Source organism: Cylas formicarius, unplaced genomic scaffold (genome assembly GCF_029955315.1).
Source record: "Cylas formicarius isolate icCylForm1 unplaced genomic scaffold, icCylForm1.1 PGA_scaffold_2__14_contigs__length_35257938, whole genome shotgun sequence".
In the NCBI taxonomy this organism is placed as follows: domain Eukaryota; kingdom Metazoa; phylum Arthropoda; class Insecta; order Coleoptera; family Brentidae; genus Cylas; species Cylas formicarius.
Genome location: NW_026844319.1, coordinates 33,275,501 through 33,294,485, shown reverse-complemented (window position 1 = coordinate 33,294,485; position 18,985 = coordinate 33,275,501). Strand labels below are relative to the sequence as shown.

Here is an 18,985-nt window from a genome sequence, read left to right as displayed (position 1 = left end):
AATTTCGTTGGCGCGTAACCGTATATTATACAGCGGGCCCCCAAAAGCGAATTAAAAAATGGACGCCGAACAGATCGTCGCGGGTCGATTTAAATTTAAACAAAAATTTTAATTTCGGCCGTGTCGCGTTAACTTTTCGACGTCGGCGTCGGATTATTTTCCGCCGACGAAAAAAAATGTTTAACGGGATTTCATTAAAAGTTTGAAAACGCGAGGTGGGGGTGAAATGTAACGGGGACGAAATAGATTTATGACGGTTTATTAGCAAAGTATCAATGGCGGCGCCGACGAACCGGATCGTAAACTTTTTAATCCACTTTTCGCAGCCGCCTCCTAATTGATTTTAAGTTGCTAAACCTTCCCGCTCAGATGAAGAATTTGTGACGTTAATGGAGTGGTTGGTGTGTTGTGTTCTTCTTAATCAATATTGTAATTTAGAAATATATGAGTAACATAAATAAAATAATAATTATTAAAAATACCGCTAAGATTCCTGATGAAGATCCATATTGTGGTCGAAACGTTGAACAGAACAAAGGTTTTATAATTATATATATATATATATATATATATATATATATATATATATATATATATATATATATATATATATATATATATATATATATATATATATATATATATATATATATATATATATATAGTGTTTTCGGAGCGCGAGCATTGAAGATGCCAAGTGAGATTTTGGCGAAACGTCTGCAGGATTCCAGTCGGATGCAAGATTTGCAGGATTCCAGTCGGATGCAGGATTCCAGTCGGAGTTCAACGAGCGAACGGATGATATCCCGGAATATAGTGTCATCATATATATATATATATATATATATATATATATATATATATATATATATATATATATATATATATATATATATATATATATATATATATATATATATATATATATATAAGATATATCGATATATATATATATATAGATAAATAATTATTTATTTATAAATAGATTTTAATCTGGTAAAATGTAGTTTTGGTTGGTTATTCTTTCTATTCCTTTGAAACTAACCTCTTCTTTAATGGAATGGAATGTATTTGAAAGTTCCGCAAATTAGTTTTTGCAATTTATAAGTATTGAGCAATATATTAACGCGCCATCGCTGACTTTCAGACGAAATCCGAATACTGTCCGGACTTAATGCTTTCCAGAAAGCATTTCCTGGATAGAACCTCAAACCATTACCTGTACTGTAAAGGTCACGTCCTTAATATATCCCGACCCAGATCAAAACCGCATCCGTCTACAAACAACGGGACACCTTAAATATTTCATTGCTTTTCCACCTTTCAACGAATTCCCCCCGAAAACGAATAACCCTCATTTTACAAGCGACCCTATTCTTGACGGACGACGGGACCCGTCGTACCTTACGGTGTGTGTAAATTGTCGGGAAACGCACAACCCGCAGCCTAAAAAGACCACGAAACACTTAATCATACTTACAAGTGTTTGTCAACTTTATCAGCGTGGCACGTCTCCAAAAACCCGCCCCGAACCCACACTGTCATTTGTTAATATCAAGAAGACGCCATTAGCATGATCCTCTGACGTGCAGATGTCACCTTGCACGCTAATTCATTTTGCGGTGTGCACGAACCTCTCTATGGAAACGTTTTTACTATCCTTGCTTCAAAAAGAAACATAATTTTTACAATTTCGATCGTTCACTTTTTTTGTCAAAAACACTTAACAAAAATTGTTTTGCAACACCGATGCTGCATATGATGTTGTATAGCAATGGTTATAAATTTTGTTGCTTCAATTTTTCAAAGAAACTTCTATAATACTATCTACATTCCTCCTGTTGTGGTTGTTGATGATAAACCTAACTTACTGACGTTTCGCCAATTATCCTGTTGCCTTCTTCAGAGCTTAGTTGAAACTGTGTTACACAACAGAATCTCCATTTTTTGCTTTACAAATATGGAATTTGTAATTTTTTCAATCCTTTTTTAATATATACTTAATTTTCCTCATTGGCTTATATTTTACTATAAATTGTTTTCCCCGATACGGGTTATATTTTGAATTAGTTATTCAAAGTTGTGTAAATGTTCTGATATTTAGTTTACTAAGCTACCAAACAATTCTTGTTTTAAATATACCCAAATTCAACTGTTGTTGCAGGAACGATAAAATGCGAAAATAATTTATGAATTAGCGAATTAACTAGAATTTAATTTATGAACGACATAGTTAATGATAAACAATAAAAACTATTTAAAAGCAAAGGAAAAATGTACTTATTTTAATAAATTCTCAATTTGTAGCCCTTCTGCTACTTAACAATGTCTTAAGCGATCCGTAAATTCCCTTACAATGTTTTGGAGATCGTTCGGTGTTATAGCTCGAATTTCTGCTGTCCACCCTTCTAAGTCAACCAAGATGCTGGGTTTGGTTTTAGTTTTGAGATGATCCCAAAGACAAAAATCTAGAAGATTTAAATCTGGTGAACTAGGCGGCCACTCGGCAGTCACTTTTCGTCCCATCCACAGGTTTGAAAACATTTTCACTCTCCATCTTGTTGAAACCACAAGCGGTTATCAATTATCCCGATTTCGCCATTTCTGATGTTCGGATGTAATAAATCTAATTAGGGTTCTCTATTTTGAAATGATTTTGGTATAATGGCACCGATGGAACCTATAAATGACTCCTGAGCTACAATCTCCCAAGCCCTATGGTTAACCAAAATGTTTTTCCCAAATATAGTGAGGAAACTCACATTCATCATTCAAAATATCGTTACGATTTTTTAATCCTTTGGTATTAATAGTCACCGCCAGCAGATTTGCTCAGCTTCGTACGGCCTAACTCGTTTGCTATGTTGTTGGCTTCTTTTCTTTGTAGTAACCTTTTGGTGTAGAGAAGTGCTTGAGGTCAAAGTCTATGTGCATAGAAAATCGTTTTCTTCTTAATGCGCCATGAAGGCAGGTCATGAATTTTGTCAAATTATTACCTTACACCTTATTATTGTCATACCAAGTTCCGCGCTTGTTCCATATTTGACTATGGCATGCTCAGTTCTTGCTTTAAATTGCCTTCTTGGGTAATTTTGTTCGTTGCATATAAGTAATTAAACGAATGGAATTAGTTTTTTTGAGCAGACCTTATTAATAAGCGATAATCCCGCAACTTTCCCGTATTTTGGCTCTGTATGCATGTGAATACGGCGACTTTTACCATCATATAGTTTAGATATACAGGGTGCTTCAAAAAAATGTATACACACTTTAAACTATTGTAGTTTTCCCGCTCTACAAGGCTAAAGTTATATTTCTTCGCCAGGTGCCAGCATAATCGTCCCTCTATGTAATATTATCAGTTGGAATTTGTAATATCAACATGGGGAACGTACGTTTGAGTTTTGAAGAACGTAAGCAGGTTATTAAGTGGTACTGGAAGTTTGAGAATGTAAATGAAGTTCAAAGACAGTGGAGAAGGGAGTATGATACAGAACCACCTTCAAGATTAACAATTACACGCATACGAGACAAATTCGAAGTTCATGGAACAGTGTGTGATGTGCATAAAGGTCATTCAGGTCGGCCTCGAACAGCTACAAGTGATGAGTTATCAACGGCAGTCTTGGAACTATTTCAACGCTCTCCTAACAAATCTTCAAGGCAAGGGGCACGTGAAAGTGATGTAAGTGCTAGCAGCGTGCTACGCATTCTGAAGAGAGGCAAGTATCGTGTTTACATTCCAAAGCTGGTGCAACAGCTAAATGACGACGATCCAGATCGAAGGTTGCAATTTTGTGAATGGATTCAGGAGATGGTGATACGTGAACCGGGATTTATGGGTAGCATCATTTGGTCGGATGAAGCCCAATTCAAACTTAATGGAACTGTCAATAGGCACAATTGTGTTTACTGGGGTGAATAAAATGCTCACATTACAATTGAAAAAGCTGTAAATGTGTGGTGCGGTTTGTCTTCAAGGGGACTCATTGGACTTTTTCGATTTGAAGGCACTGTAACTGGTATTAATTACCTAACAATGCTTGCTGATTGCATATTTCCTGCCATTCGTGCATTATACGGTAATGATGATTTTTATTTTCAACAAGATGGTGCTCCGCCGCACTATCACAGGGACGTACGAGCTTACCCGGATCAAAATTTGTCGGGTCGGTGGATAGGACGCAGGGGGCCAATCGAGTTTCCAGCACGCTCTCCAGACCTGACACCACTGGATTTCTTCTTGTGGGGCACAGTAAAAGATGAGGTGAACAAACGTAAACCACGTAACCTAGACATTCTTTGGAATGAGATTCAAGCAGTGTGAAGAGAAATCTCATTGGACGTTTTGATACGATGTACAGAATCAGTGGTGACTCGTACTCAGAATTGTATTGATGCTGCAGGTCACCAATTTGAACAGTATTAACATTTGTTATTTATGTTTCATTTACATTGGACTTTCAGCTTTCTATTTTCCTGAAATTTAACTTTGTAGAACGGTAAATAAATTTTCTATGGAAGTTCAAAGTGTGTATACATTTTTTTGAAGCACCCTGTAGATATATACGTTGCATGTCTTGAAATGTCTTTGCATTATTCATATATCCTAAGACAATTGCTTCATGTCATCTCTGTTTAACATTTCCTTCTCTTACATAACAGCTCTAGAATATCAGTTGTCATCCATTCCTTTGTCTTGTCTTGTTTTTGGAATCATATTTCGCCTTTATTCGTTCGTACTGGATAAGTGAGAAAAAGACGATTTATTAAATAAATTCTTTCCCTTTTGAAACTCAAAGAAAAAAAGTCCGATAAACCGCCACAAAAGTACCACGACGGAGGCCTAAATTTTGATAGCGCCTCCTTATACATAATAGATATAAGAGAAGGCAATATCGGGGTTCCGGAGAGAAGAGACCAGATGCTACTCCATATATGTTTCGTCCTGGGGAACATAATATCGCTGGGGACCGCACTGCGGCAGTGTTGTGGGTTCATTTTGCGGTGCATTTTTACATTTATAAGGGGTTTAGGACGCACCTGTTCCGCGTTGCAACGGGGGGGATGGATATTTGGCCGCATTTTAAAGATTTTTTGAGTATTCCCGGTGATGGTGGCGGGTACAGATGACTCAGTCGTTGTTTGCATTTTGTATTTTGCTTGACATTATCCGATTTTGGCACTGTATGCAAGTCTAGTGGAAATAAACAATATTTTATTATTACTGTTATATTTTATTATTACTGTTTTGCGTACGTTATTTATTTATACAGGTATAAAAAAATTTATTGAGAATGTTTTTCTCAGTGCGTAAAGCACTGGTCCCCAGAATACAAATAATAAATTTATACAAAGGATAAATACAAAAAAAATGGTAGGTATTCAGCCCACTACTTAATCTTATTACTATTATACATTGTAAAGAACCTGTATTTAATTTACATTGAAGTGAATTTCTAACTGTTTTACAAATTTAATATATTTATTTATATTAATTAAATTTTCTGGAAGCTTATTGTAGGTACATGCTGCTTAGAATACTGTATATTATAATTGCAAATATCGTCATGAGATCTGGTGTCGTACATGTGACTGTCTTAATTAAATATAATCTTCATGTTAGACTTTTGTATTTTGTTTATCACCTTGTATATAAATTTACATTGTTCTAGTTTAAGCAATATGTCTATTGTATAAATGTCCAATTCTCTATACAAATTTTCTGTATGCGTGCGACAATCGTAATTAAATAAATTCTTTAAGAATTTATTTTGTAGAGTTTGTTTTTTATTAAAATAAGTTGCGCCACATGTACCCCATATTGGAATTAGGTATCTCATATGTGATACAAAATAAGAATTGGAAATATTCATTTTACGACCGTAACTCAGATGATTTTGGCTTTTATATGTGGCACTGACCATTGGGTAAATTTTATTTGATATAAAATGAATATGCTCAGCCCAGTTTAAACTATCCTCGATCAGTAGGCCTAAATATATAATTCGTTTTACACGATTTATGTTTATATTTTCAATACTTAGTCTTGGCATCTGCATTACTTTGTTTTTTTGCTTGAAAAACATGAATTAGTTTTATCAATATTGATTTTTAATTTATTACCCAAAAGCCACTGTGTATATTTTTTAAATCAGAACGTATTATTTCTTATAATTCATTCTCACTTTCACCACTATAAAGTAACACCGTATCGTCTGCGTATGTGTAATACCGTGCTGTAAGCTCTGTACACTGCCAATTTAACACATATAACAAGTACAACAATCGTCCCGGGACTGAACCCTGAGGAACACTACATACACTCGATTGCATTTCACTTTTTTGAACATATTGTTTTCTATCCAATAAATAAGTTCTTATTAGCCCGTAAATACTCTTTATTACTTAATTTCGCTAACAAAACATCAGTATTGACAACATCGAACGCTTTCTTAATAAATACTGCAACTCAAACATGTTTTGCATCTAAGTCGGACCCTAATCGATTTACAAGATCCAGCGCTCAGAGTACGGCTATTTTTTATGAATCCATATTGATACTCATCAAGGCAGACATATTTAGATATAGTTTCTATTATTTTTCTTTCTTATAAATAGAACAAATTTTAATCATTTTTAATTTTTCGGGAAACTTTCCAGAATTAAGAATGTTATTGAATAATTTTTTGATAATAGGTATCAGTTCATCCTGTAAATTGACAACGTCTCGGACCGTAATTTGATCATGCCCAGAGGAAGTTTGATATAACAGTTCTAATTTCATACTCAGTTGTTAGTTCTAAATATAAGCTAGATTCACAACAAATTTCATCAAAGCCTATATCACGACAGTGTTTCATCGAGATTGCGCTTATCTCTTAATTCAGTTCTACAATATTCTTACCTACATTCGAGAAATGATTATTCAACTCCTTAGCAATAACATCAGAACTGTTCACTACTTAATTATTTACAATTAATTGTTTTTCACAAAATTACCTACACATCTATTACCTATTATTATTATTATTATTATTATTATTACTTAGTTTACACATTTTATCATTCTGATTGTTCTCAATATAACTTCCCAAATGTCTTCTTGCTTTTACGATATTATTCAAAAAGCTCATCCATACTCAGTCTACAGTAGGAAAAAAGAGTTAAGGGAATTGCGATATAATCTTTTTGGGTGAATTTCGATTTTATATTTTCTTTCCATATTAGTGCACCTCTCTTTTTCTCTTTTTATACAAAAGAATATTCAACTTCACGCAATGCTAACTAACTGGTAAATCATATCCATAACTCCAAGGTATCTCGTTGGATTCATTCTTAACTTGGTCATCCCATATTGAGTACTTATTTTCCAAACATTTCCATACCTAGTTTATTCTTATCCTTGTTTTATTCTCTCTCGAAGAATTTCAGTATTGTTCCCGACCTAAGACCTGCTTGCCAGCTCTAATCTTGTTTATCTGTAGATCGCTTTCTGATGGTTAGGTATTTGACCTTCTTGGTGTTAAACTTTATTGCTGTGTTATATTATTTTAGTAGTTTCCTCATTAGATATTATCCAAAATTATCTCCTTTATCAATAAGGCCCATGCTAATTTCCTACAATTATAGTGCTTGGAATAATAATTGGGAACAATATCGATAACGCTAATGCTGATGATACACTGTAATCTTTTTTCTCCCCTTTTTTCTTATATTATTATTAGATTTCAAAATTTTCGTGTTGAAAATGGGTTATGTTAATTTGTAAGCTTAATGCTTAAACTACTCGGCATCACAGGACTACATAAAATATTTAACACTATCTATGAGACAGGTCATTATCCCAAACAGTGGCTGTCCTCTACTTTTATCCCCCTGCCTAAGAAGACCAATGCAAAAAAATGTGAAGATTACAGGCTTATTAGCCTGATGAGCCATACCTTAAAAATATTTCTTAAAATCATACATCAAAGAATATACAAGAAATGTGAGAGAGACATGAGCGACTCACAATTTGGGTTCAGGCAGGGGCTAGGTACAAGAGAGGCGATAGTCGCAACACAAGTACTTGTCCAGAACTGCTACGACCAGAGAAAGGATGTCTGTCTATGTTTCATAGATTATGAAAAAGCTTTTGATCGCGTAAAACACTACAAGTTAGTCCAACTTCTTAAAGGGCTTGATATAGACCAAAAAGACATCCGTTGCATAGAGAACTTGTACTGGAACCAAACGGCACAAATAAAACTGGACAATACTATGTCGAACACCATACAGATTAGGAGGGGAGTGCGACAGGGATGTGTGCTGTCTCCACTCTTGTTCAATTTATATTCGGAGGCGATTTTCCAGGAGGCTTTAGAAGACGTGGAAATGGGAATCAAGGTTATTGGGGTTTGGATTAATAATATTCGTTATGCGGACGACACGGTCCTAATCGCTGACAATATACACGACCTACAACAACTGGTCAATAAGGTAGGAGAACAGAGCAAATCAATGGGCTTAAATATTAATACCAAAAAAACAAAATTCATGATCGTATCCAGGAATCTAAACACGTTTCCAAACTCCACCATAACATTTAATGCTAGACCCATAGAAAGAGTGGACAAATTCAAGTACTTGGGTACCTGGCTTTTCGAAGACTGGACATCGGACAACGAAATAAAATACCGTATAGAACAGGCCCGACAAGCTTTCTTGAGGTTCAGAAGAGTGCTAACCTGCTCTGATTTTGACCTTGACCTAAGAATGAGATTCGTGAAATGCTACGTTTGGTCGGTGCTCCTTTACGGCATGGAGGGGTGGACACTGAAGACAACTACAATAAACAAATTAGAGGCCTTTGAGATGTGGCTACACCGCAGAACTCTCAAGATACCCTGGACGGCTAGATTGACCAACGATGAAATTCTAAGACGTGTTAACAAACCACGTGAACTTTTTAAATCAATTAAGAAGAAGAAAACGGCATATCTGGGGCATATCATGCGAAACAAAAAATATCAATTTTTACAACTGTTGATTGAAGGCAAGATCGAAGGCAGGAGGGGGATCGGAAGAAAAAAAATGTCGTGGCTTCGGAACATCAGACAGTGGACTGGCCTGCATGATGTACAGACGTTGATACATATCGCAAGAAACAGAGAAGCAATGGAAAATGTTATCGCAAACATCCATTAATGGATACGCATTGGAAGAAGAAGAAGAATTTGTAAGCCATTTGAAAGTCAAAGCTGATGGTGATTCTCAAGTGGGGTGTATGTGTATATGCCCAGCTCTCCTATTTAAATTCTCATTCTACTACATTCATTTTTCCCACCCCATATAACAGTTGAAATGCTTCAAGTAACTATTGGGAACATTATAAAGATCTACGAATAGTTAGAGTGTCTTGCCAATCCTCTTCTCGCCCTTTTTTATTATTTTTCAAAAAAAAATGTTAGAAATTATTTGAAAGGATATTCAGGCCTTAAACATCGATGATCTTCGCTTTCATAAAGAACTCTATTTTGCGTTTTTGTAGCAGTTGCAAAAAGTTTAGGAGTTACTCCAGGTTTAGAGAACATGTTACAAGCAAATTCAAGATTGCATACAGTAAGTTAATTTGTCATTGTCTTTCACAGACTTCTTTGGGATACTCTAGTGGTGTCCATGCCTTGTCTAGATAATATTGTATTCATGAAGTTCAAAACCGCTGTCTTAGATTGACACATGGAGTTGGCCGTAGAACTCATGTTTCACCAAATTCACTTAGGTGAGCATGGTTAAAAGCTATTTATTTTCTGATTTATTTGAATAATTGGCCAACTGGAGCCAGCATTATTTCAAGGTATCTTTCTGGATTATTTGCCACCCTGATCAGACCATATTGAGTAGCACGAAAATTTCCAACCTTCAATGTTCAAATTTAATTTATGTTATTATGCTATTCTTCGTCTTCTTGGTGTCTAAATGTGTATTCAAATAATTTTCTCATTATATCTATCTATCTTCTTTATCGACGAACTGATAATTTAAGAATAAAGGGGTCGTATGCCGTGCCTCTTTTTTTAAATTCCTATTCTACTGCATTCGTTTTTCCAGCTGTCAAAACCCATTTGTTAAAGTACCTGAAATAAAACTGGGATAAATAACATCCTTGCTTCAATCCTCTGCTTATTTGGCTTTCCAATCCTCTTTCAATCTTTTTCCTGTCCTCCTCCTCCTAAGTGCCGTCTCTGCTGAGGTTGGCGACCATTGTGGCATACATTTCTCTGTTCTGGGCTTGATGTATGAGGGCATTTCCATCTGTGTGGGTCCAGTCCCGGATATTTCTCAGCCATGATTTCTTCTTTCGGCCTATGTTCCATCTACCCTCTATCTTCCCTTCCAATATCAGCCGAAGCTGTTCGTGCTCTTGGTGGCGCATGATGTGTCCGAGGTAAGCGGTTTTACGTATTTTAAGGAGCGTGTACAAGTGTGCTCGTGTGTTCATTTTACGTAGCACCGTCTCGTTAGTTGTGTGGCTTGTCTAACTGACCCGAAGCATACGTCGATAAAGCCACATCTCGAATGTGTTGAGTTTCTTGATGTCGTCTTGCTTAAGTGTCCATGTCTCACAGCCATAAAGCAATAGAGCCCATACGTAGCATTTAAGTGCTCTTAGTCTGAGAGTTATTGATAGTCTCGGATGACATAGCACTTTACGCATATTTAGAAATCCAGTTCTGGCGATTTCTATTCTTCTTCTTATTTCTTTTGAGTGGTCCAGTTGGTTGTTGACTTCTCTGCCCAGGTAGATGTAGAGTTGCACCGTTTGAAGTCTGAGACCATTTATCATAATGTTGGTTATGTGCCCCTGTGAGGATCTGTCAAATACCATGGTCTTGGTCTTAGCGGTATTGATTTCCAGGCCCATTCTTGAGCTTTCTTCATTTAGAATGCTCATCAAAGTTTGCAGTTGTTCTTCCGAATCTGCTATCACCACGGTGTCGTCGGCGTACCTTATGTTGTTGATAATGTTCCCATTTATTTTAGCTCCTTCGGGGCAGATCTGTAATGATGCTTTCACTATAGACTCCGCGTACACGTTGAATAGGAGTGGGGACAGTATGCATCCTTGTCTTACCCCTCTTTCTATATTTACGTATTCGGTGTTTCCAGTCTCCGTTCGTACGCAGCCCTTATGGTCCCAGTACATGTTGCGGATGATGATTATATCTCTACCATCCAGTCCTATTTCCATCAGGATTCGTATTAATTCCTCATGCTTTATACGGTCGAAGGCCTTTTTGTAATCGACGTAGCACACATAGAGTTTCCTTTGGACTTCCATGTACCTCTCTGCTATTAGAGTTAATCCCAGAGTAGCTTCCCTTGTGCCTGTGCGTTTCCTAAACCCGTACTGCGATCGGCTCAGATATTCTTCACATTTGTTATAGATTCTGTTGAATATTATTCGCATGAAGATTTTTGCTGCATGGCTCATCAGGGAGATTGTTCTGTGATCTTCGCACTTTCGGGCTTTGCTTTTTTTGGGTAATGCTATGTAGGTCGATGTTAGCCAGTCTTGAGGCAATATTCCATTTTCATATATTTCATTGAAAAGCCGGGTTAATGTTGTGATGGCGTTGTCACTTATATACTTAAAATGTTCTGCCGTCGTCTGGTCGTCGCCTGGTGCCTTATTGCTTTTTGTGTCCCTGATAGCCTGTAGGACTTCCTCTTTTAGTATGGGTAGTTTGTCCCCCTTCTGGATTTGGGGAGGTTCTTCTCTTCTCTGTTCATTTCCAAACAATTCCCTCAGGTAGTTTTGCCATATCAGTTTTTGCTTTTCGGGGTCGAGTTCTAGTTCGTTGTTGTTATCGCTTATTAGAGATATGTGTTTGGGTTTCCGCAGACCCGCCATTTCTTTGATCTTTCTGTGCAGTTCTCTATCTCTGTGCTCTGTTTGTAACTCTTCTACTTCGTCGCACCTCCTCTGTAGCCAGTTTTCTTTGGCGTCGATGATTTTTCTTCCTGTAATTATTATTATTTTTTATCGTAATTATTCCATTCTGTTATCATTTTTTTATATATATATATTTCTAGAACTAGCATTTCAAGTTAACAATTTTCGCGCCTAAAACATGGCTAAATCGCGACGCGTTGCCGGCGGGGCTTTGGGGCGGCGACGAGGGCCCGAAAATGCCCTCAAAACACAAGAGAATCGGGAGCAAAAACCGGCACAGGGCGAACGGAAATCGAGTCGAATGAAAGAGATGCACTTTTACAACATCGCCGCCCCATTATCTCTTCGGTATCGCGTTCCGAATTTCCCCGGGGGCACACGGGGGAGTGAAATTGGTATAGATGATGATGAAAACGGGGCAATGCGGATTTTCCGTACCTACGGGGCCGCGTGTTCGCGGGATATCGTAGCGAGAAAAATTGCCCAAATCCGTTTTAGCAATTGACCAGAACGCATGCAGTTTTTTGTTTATTTAGATGGAGGGCTGTATTTTGTTATTTAATTATTATAATTTTTAAAAAATGGTATGCTACTGCAAGTTTCATAATCTGAAATTGCTTTGTCTTTTGTCAATTTTGTATGTGGCAAACAGATCGTGGGCAATTTCACTTTCGATGGTCACTTACCTGATTTTAAATTTAGAGTTGCCGAAAAATACAAGAAATTTGACAAAGGTGACCCTTAAAATTAAAAACTGAATTATTTTGGTTCCCTATAAAATGCCTTACTACTTTATATTTGGAAAGGAAAAATTAACAACATATATTATAAATTCAAAGTACCTATACTATTTAAAAAAAAGAACTTAATGAACGCTAATATTTAAATTAGGTGGTTGAGTAGTACATCATTTTGAAGCTCTTCTACGTGTCTTTTCAATGGTCTAATTCAATATCTGGGGCAACACCAGGTTTTTTTGAGCTTCCGAAATAAATAAACCGAATATTTGGTTATGTCATTATTGGGGATAGTTTTTTATCTTCCCGACTCTTTCAAGGTGGTTAAGTAGTACATCATTTTGAAGCTCTCCAAAATGGCTCTTAAATGGTCTAATTTAATATCTGGGACAACGTCAGGTTTTTTTAAAATTTAGAAATAAATAAAACGAATATTTGTTATTTCATTATTGGTAACCGCTTCAAGGTGGTTGAGTAGTACATTATTTTGAACCTCTTCCAAGTGACTTTCTCATGGTCTGGTTGAATCTCTGGGACGTCAGGCTTTTTTGAGATTCCGAAATAAATAAAACGAATATTTGGATATTTCATTATTGGGGGTAGTTTTATATCTTCCCTACCGTTTCAAGGTGGTTGAGTAGTACATCATTTTGAAGCTCTTCTACGTGTCTTTTCAATGGTCTAATTCAATATCTGGGACAAGGTCAGGTTTTTTTGAGATTCCGAAATAAATAACAAAAATATATAGTTATTCATTATTGGGGGTAGTTTTAAATCTTGCCGACCTTTTCAAGGTGGTTGAGTAGTACATCATTTTGAAGCTCTTCTACGTGTCTTTTCAATAGTCTAATCCAATATCTGAGACAACGTCAGGTTTTTTTTGAGATTCCGAAATAAATAAACCGAATATTTGGTTATTTTATTATTGGGGGTAGTTTAATATCTTCCCCACCGTTTCAAGATAGTTGAGTAGTACATTATTTTGAACCTCTTCCAAGTGACTCTCTCATGGTCTGGTTGAATCTCTGGGACGTCAGGAGTTGTACATCATTTTGAAGGTCCCCGAAATGGCTCTTCAATGGTATGGTTGAAGATCTGGCACAACGTCAGATTTTTTCAAGATTGCGAAATACTAATTAAATTATTATTTGGGGTGATGCGTACAGAAAAGGGGTTATTTTCTGTATAGCAACATTGAATATGATTTTCGGGAGTTCCCTTACAACATTTCCGTGCTTGCCTTCCTGGCATTTCCACAGGAATACGTTTTTTTTTTTTAAATTAAGGTAAATAACGAACTGGTCCACTGTCATATTCGCAAATCCGAATCCAAATCCAAATCTAACTTGAGCCACATTCAGTTAGGTTTCTTCGAGAGAGTTTTTTGTGATAAATTAAAAAAATTGTGGCGGTTGAAAATGAAACTGTAACAACAGAGAAAAGAACGCTTATTCAGTTCTTCAAAAAGGCAGCAGTTCAATTATGCAACCTATGCATATAAATTTATCCTTAAGATATGGAAGAGCTGACGTATGGATAATCTTATGAGCAAGGGTGAATCAGAGCCATTCATTTTTGTTTTTCGATTTTCTAAATCGCCTAGTGATGTGCAACTGAAACAACCAAGAGTTCGCTGTTAAAAAAAGGACCTTCATTATGGATTTCGCAAAGCGCAAACAATACCGAACGATGGGTGGCTGTTACTGATTACGAAAATTCGTTTCATCATATTTGCGTTTCATCGTGTTTCATTCCGAGAGTGTAAACAGATTAAAAGCAATTTTATTCATATCCTGAATATGCCGTTCAGTCCATGGCAAATATCAAAGACAATACGTAACGGCGAAAGAGATTTGGAAAGATTTACAACTCCGCATCCCTACGTAAATTATAATAAGTTCGTTATAGTTCGTGTAACTCACGGTCTAAACTCGGCTTGCTTAACCCCGAAATCAAAATTCCTTCCATAAAACACATTTACATTTGCCCGGATCTACAGTATATACAGGCACACATGCACGATCTGCGAAGTTCTAACCATAAAACAGAATTTATTTGGCGACTAAACTTTTAAGTAACTTAACGTCCCCCTTAACTAATGTATCTGCACTTTTCCCGGCTTTCGCCATTAATAGTTATTACTCGGCAACTTAAATAATATCCCGTCCGAGATAAAATTTCATTAATAGAGAGAGCAAAGGATAACCAACCAGTCTCGGAAGAATTTAAAATAATAAATTTTTTAGGATGCATAAATATTTATCAGTCTTGATAAAGTTACTACTAAATAAATGGTGTTATAAAAATTCGTAATCTCAATCCGCAGAAGTAGGTTCCTGCTTTGTATTGGCTCCAAAGGTGAATAATGCAATTAAATATTTATAGGACTGTAGTTTTATGCCTTGAACAGTTCAGGAGCGTCTTCACTCAGGAATCTGTATGAAAATCAAGATCTTAGACGCTATTTCATTGTTAAATATTTATTTACAAATTCCTCGAGCCACTTCAGACGTTTCCGGCACTTTAGTCACGGGTTCGGGGGAGATTGGATGCTTTGATAATCCCGTCATAGGTCACTCATAAAACGTATTAAAGCTTAGTCTATTAATCGGCAACGTGTGAAACGTTTTATTAAACACTTGTGGCAAAACAAACTCGTGACTAAAGCAGCATCCAAGATGTCAAATAATTACGCTTTTATTTAGTTTTAATTGTTTTGGTATACTAAAGTGGCGATTAAATGGTTGAAAAATTATATTATGAGCATTCTACTTTCTTTTATAAAAAAATAACCATCGGACAATAGCGAAAAATGCTAAGTTTAATATTTTGGCACGACATTAAATTTTTAAATTGCATTCAAGTCACAAGTTGCAATAACTTAATTAATTAGATTCTCGAAACTGTAGTTTTTTGAAAAAATTGCACTTCAATTTAAAAAAATATATATGTACGTATAAATAAAAGTGAAGGAGAGTAGCAATACTGGTATAGTCTGTCTCAAAGTATGGCTAACGCAAATTTTCGAAATAACTTGCAGGATGTCTAACACCTGTTACTGTTGGCCAAGCTATAACGGACAGAGTTTAAGGGGGCTTTAGAAACATAAAGATTAAATATATTATGTTTATTAAAGTATATTATAAATAATTTTCTAAATAGATCTGGAATCAATCAATCGGTTGGATATTGCATGGTGTGTATAAAAACAAGTTTCATGTAGGTATCTTATATATCTGTTTTGATATTTATAGTTTTTAATTTCCTGAAGTAATTTAATCTTAATTTATTAATCTAAGTAATTCCATTACCATTTGTTTTAAAAATCATGTCGATATACCTTGAGGCACACTATGCGTACAACTTTTGCATCATCATGTGCATGTTTTGAGAAAACGGTTTCTATGAACCTATGTCCGGACTTGCATTTTTTCTGAAATACAGGATGCTAAAAGAATGGTGTTAACTAAAAATGCACGCCACTGATATTTTTGTCGTTTCTCTTTTTTCCGAATTAACCAGAGGTTTTTTTCAGAATTTGTTTTTAACTGGCCTATGCAAAGGCTGGAATATTTAAGAGCGTATTTTACACTATTGCCATCGAATAAATAGGGCTTTCGAAGCGGTGTCAGCGATCTTCGCTTAGCTTTGGGCTTCGTCTGCAGTTTGGGGCATATATCTAGTGGTTTGTATTTTTGTTCTCAATAACAGTCGTATATATAAAAAATGCCAAGAGGGCAATAAATTTTTAAAGAAGCAAGTAAAAAATTTTGAGAATAAAAGGCACGACCTTGTAAAAAATATCACTCTGTATTTATTCAGATACTTATTTCTCGCATTTTACTCCGTACCTGCTTGTATATTGTTTGAGGAGGCGAGCTTCTATATTAATATATATTAATATTACAGGGAAAACTGATAGTTTCCGACCGGCAGGCGATTTATCTCTTGCTATCTTCACTATACTCCGTTGTTCAGACATTCTATCTATATGTAATGAATGGTCGACCTACAGATTTATATATGCGGGATTTTGTTTTGATTCTTAAGTATTTATTCTAATTGGTTCTTTAGAGATTACTAGTGATTTTATTAATATATAAATTATTTTTATAGTTAGTGACACCCTTGTCTGGAACGGGATATTTTATAAGCCAAATAATCACTTTTATGTCTTATATCTGGTAAACCCTATGGTCAGCTTTTCCTAGCTCGCTTTATGGTTGGTAAATGGTTTTTTCTTTAATAAATATTCAATCAGCAGCCCACTCCCGTCCCCCGCGCGCTACGTTCCCCCTCACGAATGACGTAAAAATCCTCGTAATCCGATTAAACCCGGGCGACGCATCTCCGTCGAAATTTAATTTTTCCCGAAGTTTTGCGCGGATACTACAATGCCGACTCGGAAGTTTTTTAAGTTTTTAATGTTTAAGTTCGCGAATTAAAGGTAGGCACGTAATTAAATTAGTGCTGCGCTGCAACTGAACCCTTTTGACGAGTATCCGATAAATTATTTCTCTAATTTGCGAAACATGAAAAAAAAATGACGCGCTTTGCCTTTTGTCCGCGAGGCTCGAGTTTAGTTGCTTAGTTCGCCACAAATTGACAAAATATTTACATCACTGGGAACTACCCTCAAATAATATTGCCGCTTCGGGGAAAACAAAGGTCGAAAATTCATAATGTTTATGTTTTGAGGGTTAAAAGTCCTTTACACAGAGTGTTGGTTGAGATTCTTCATTAATATATTAAATATATATTATTTATTATATATATTAATATATTAAAGATTCTATTGCCGATATTGTACATGATAATTATTAGATCTAGTGACGTCACAGGGCCGTACGTCACTGACTTTTCTCAAACATTTTTCTTCTTCTGGTGAAATCTTCTATTGAAGGTGTTCGTTCTGGCTATCTGACTTCAGCTTTTCCCCGTATTATTAGTTGAGGACAGCAGTACTTCTCGCCCCTCATAACATGTCCGAAGTACTCCAGATTTGGTTTTGGTCGGTTTTGGTCGCTATACTGTATTTAAGATCTCGGTCGTTTTATTTAGACGTAAAAAGACATCAGCATTGCGTACATTTCAAAAGCAATACCGGTCTATCAATGTCCGTCCCTCTAATCTATAAAACAAGATGGGAAATATGTAACATAGATTCATTCTACGCACACGAAGCAAAAAATATTCCATTCAGTGTTCAGGCAACATCCGAGGTAATCATAGTATCAATTATTTCTATTAATTCTTGCCCAATTGACAATTGTACACTTAAAATATTGCTTGCTAACAATAATAAATTTGTTCTTCTTTAAAATTAGTGTTAGTCTATTGGCATTACGAGCTTGGTTATTTTTGATCAGCAACCATTGCAGATCTTCAGAGAAACTGCTCAATATTATTGTATTATATAAATAGTGGATGTTTTCTATTGGTATACCATTTACATAAATAGCATCAAAGTAGATATTAAACAGTTATCGAGAAAGCTCCTCCTGAACAGTATAAATTAGCTATAATTCTTATGTCACACTGACCTAGCCCGATGTTTTGAAGGTTTAGTATCACTTTGTCTTTGAACTAGTACTTGCATGCTAAAGAAATCATCTTTTCTTCCAAGGCCATTTTTCCAGCCAAAGTGTGTGTCTGACACAGTTTCGTCACACTTTTCGTATGTCCTGTTGTGAATAATCTTAGTGCATGGCTCAGAAAGCTTATAGGATTTGGTAGAGTAACAAAAGTGGACTTCAACCAGTCCCAAATGGTGTTGAACAAATCACCCTGGCGACCTTATCCTCAGCAAGTTTGAAATTATCAACATAGATGCAATGCGGCCTTACCGTTTTTTGACTTAGGTATTGGTTGCACGATTTGCTCTTTTAAGATATTTTTTTATTATCGTCTCTGATTAAATTGCCGTTTGGACGTTTTCTGATCATTACTGGTGTTTCTTTTATTTTTTTTTGTGACGATTGATAAAATAATAATTTTCCTGACATTTAATTTTGGATGGCTCTGTATTAGTATCAGAATATCGGCCGTTATCCATTCTTGCCTCTTCTGTCTGTGCTGGGGATTGTAAAATTGTTGATTCCTAATATGTGCTAATTAAACAACTAGAAATAAAACTTTTTTGTCTATTAACTTTTTTTTAGCTTTCTTTAATAATTAAACAATTAGAAAACACAAAAATTGATTTTAATTTTTTCGAAAAAAAAATACAAAGAAAAGTCGGCAATCAGGAAAAAAAATAACCAAAAAACAAAGAAATGAAAAAAAAACTGGAAAAGATAACAAAAATTTG

General features: G+C 35.7%; 1 protein-coding gene across 1 annotated transcript in view; it reads left to right on the top strand.

Annotated features, from left to right (window-relative positions):
• The window catches only part of LOC132697889 (discoidin domain-containing receptor tyrosine kinase B-like), a gene marked incomplete in the record, with an annotated part of 461,835 nt that overhangs the window by 324,128 nt on the left and 118,722 nt on the right, over positions 1-18,985 (top strand).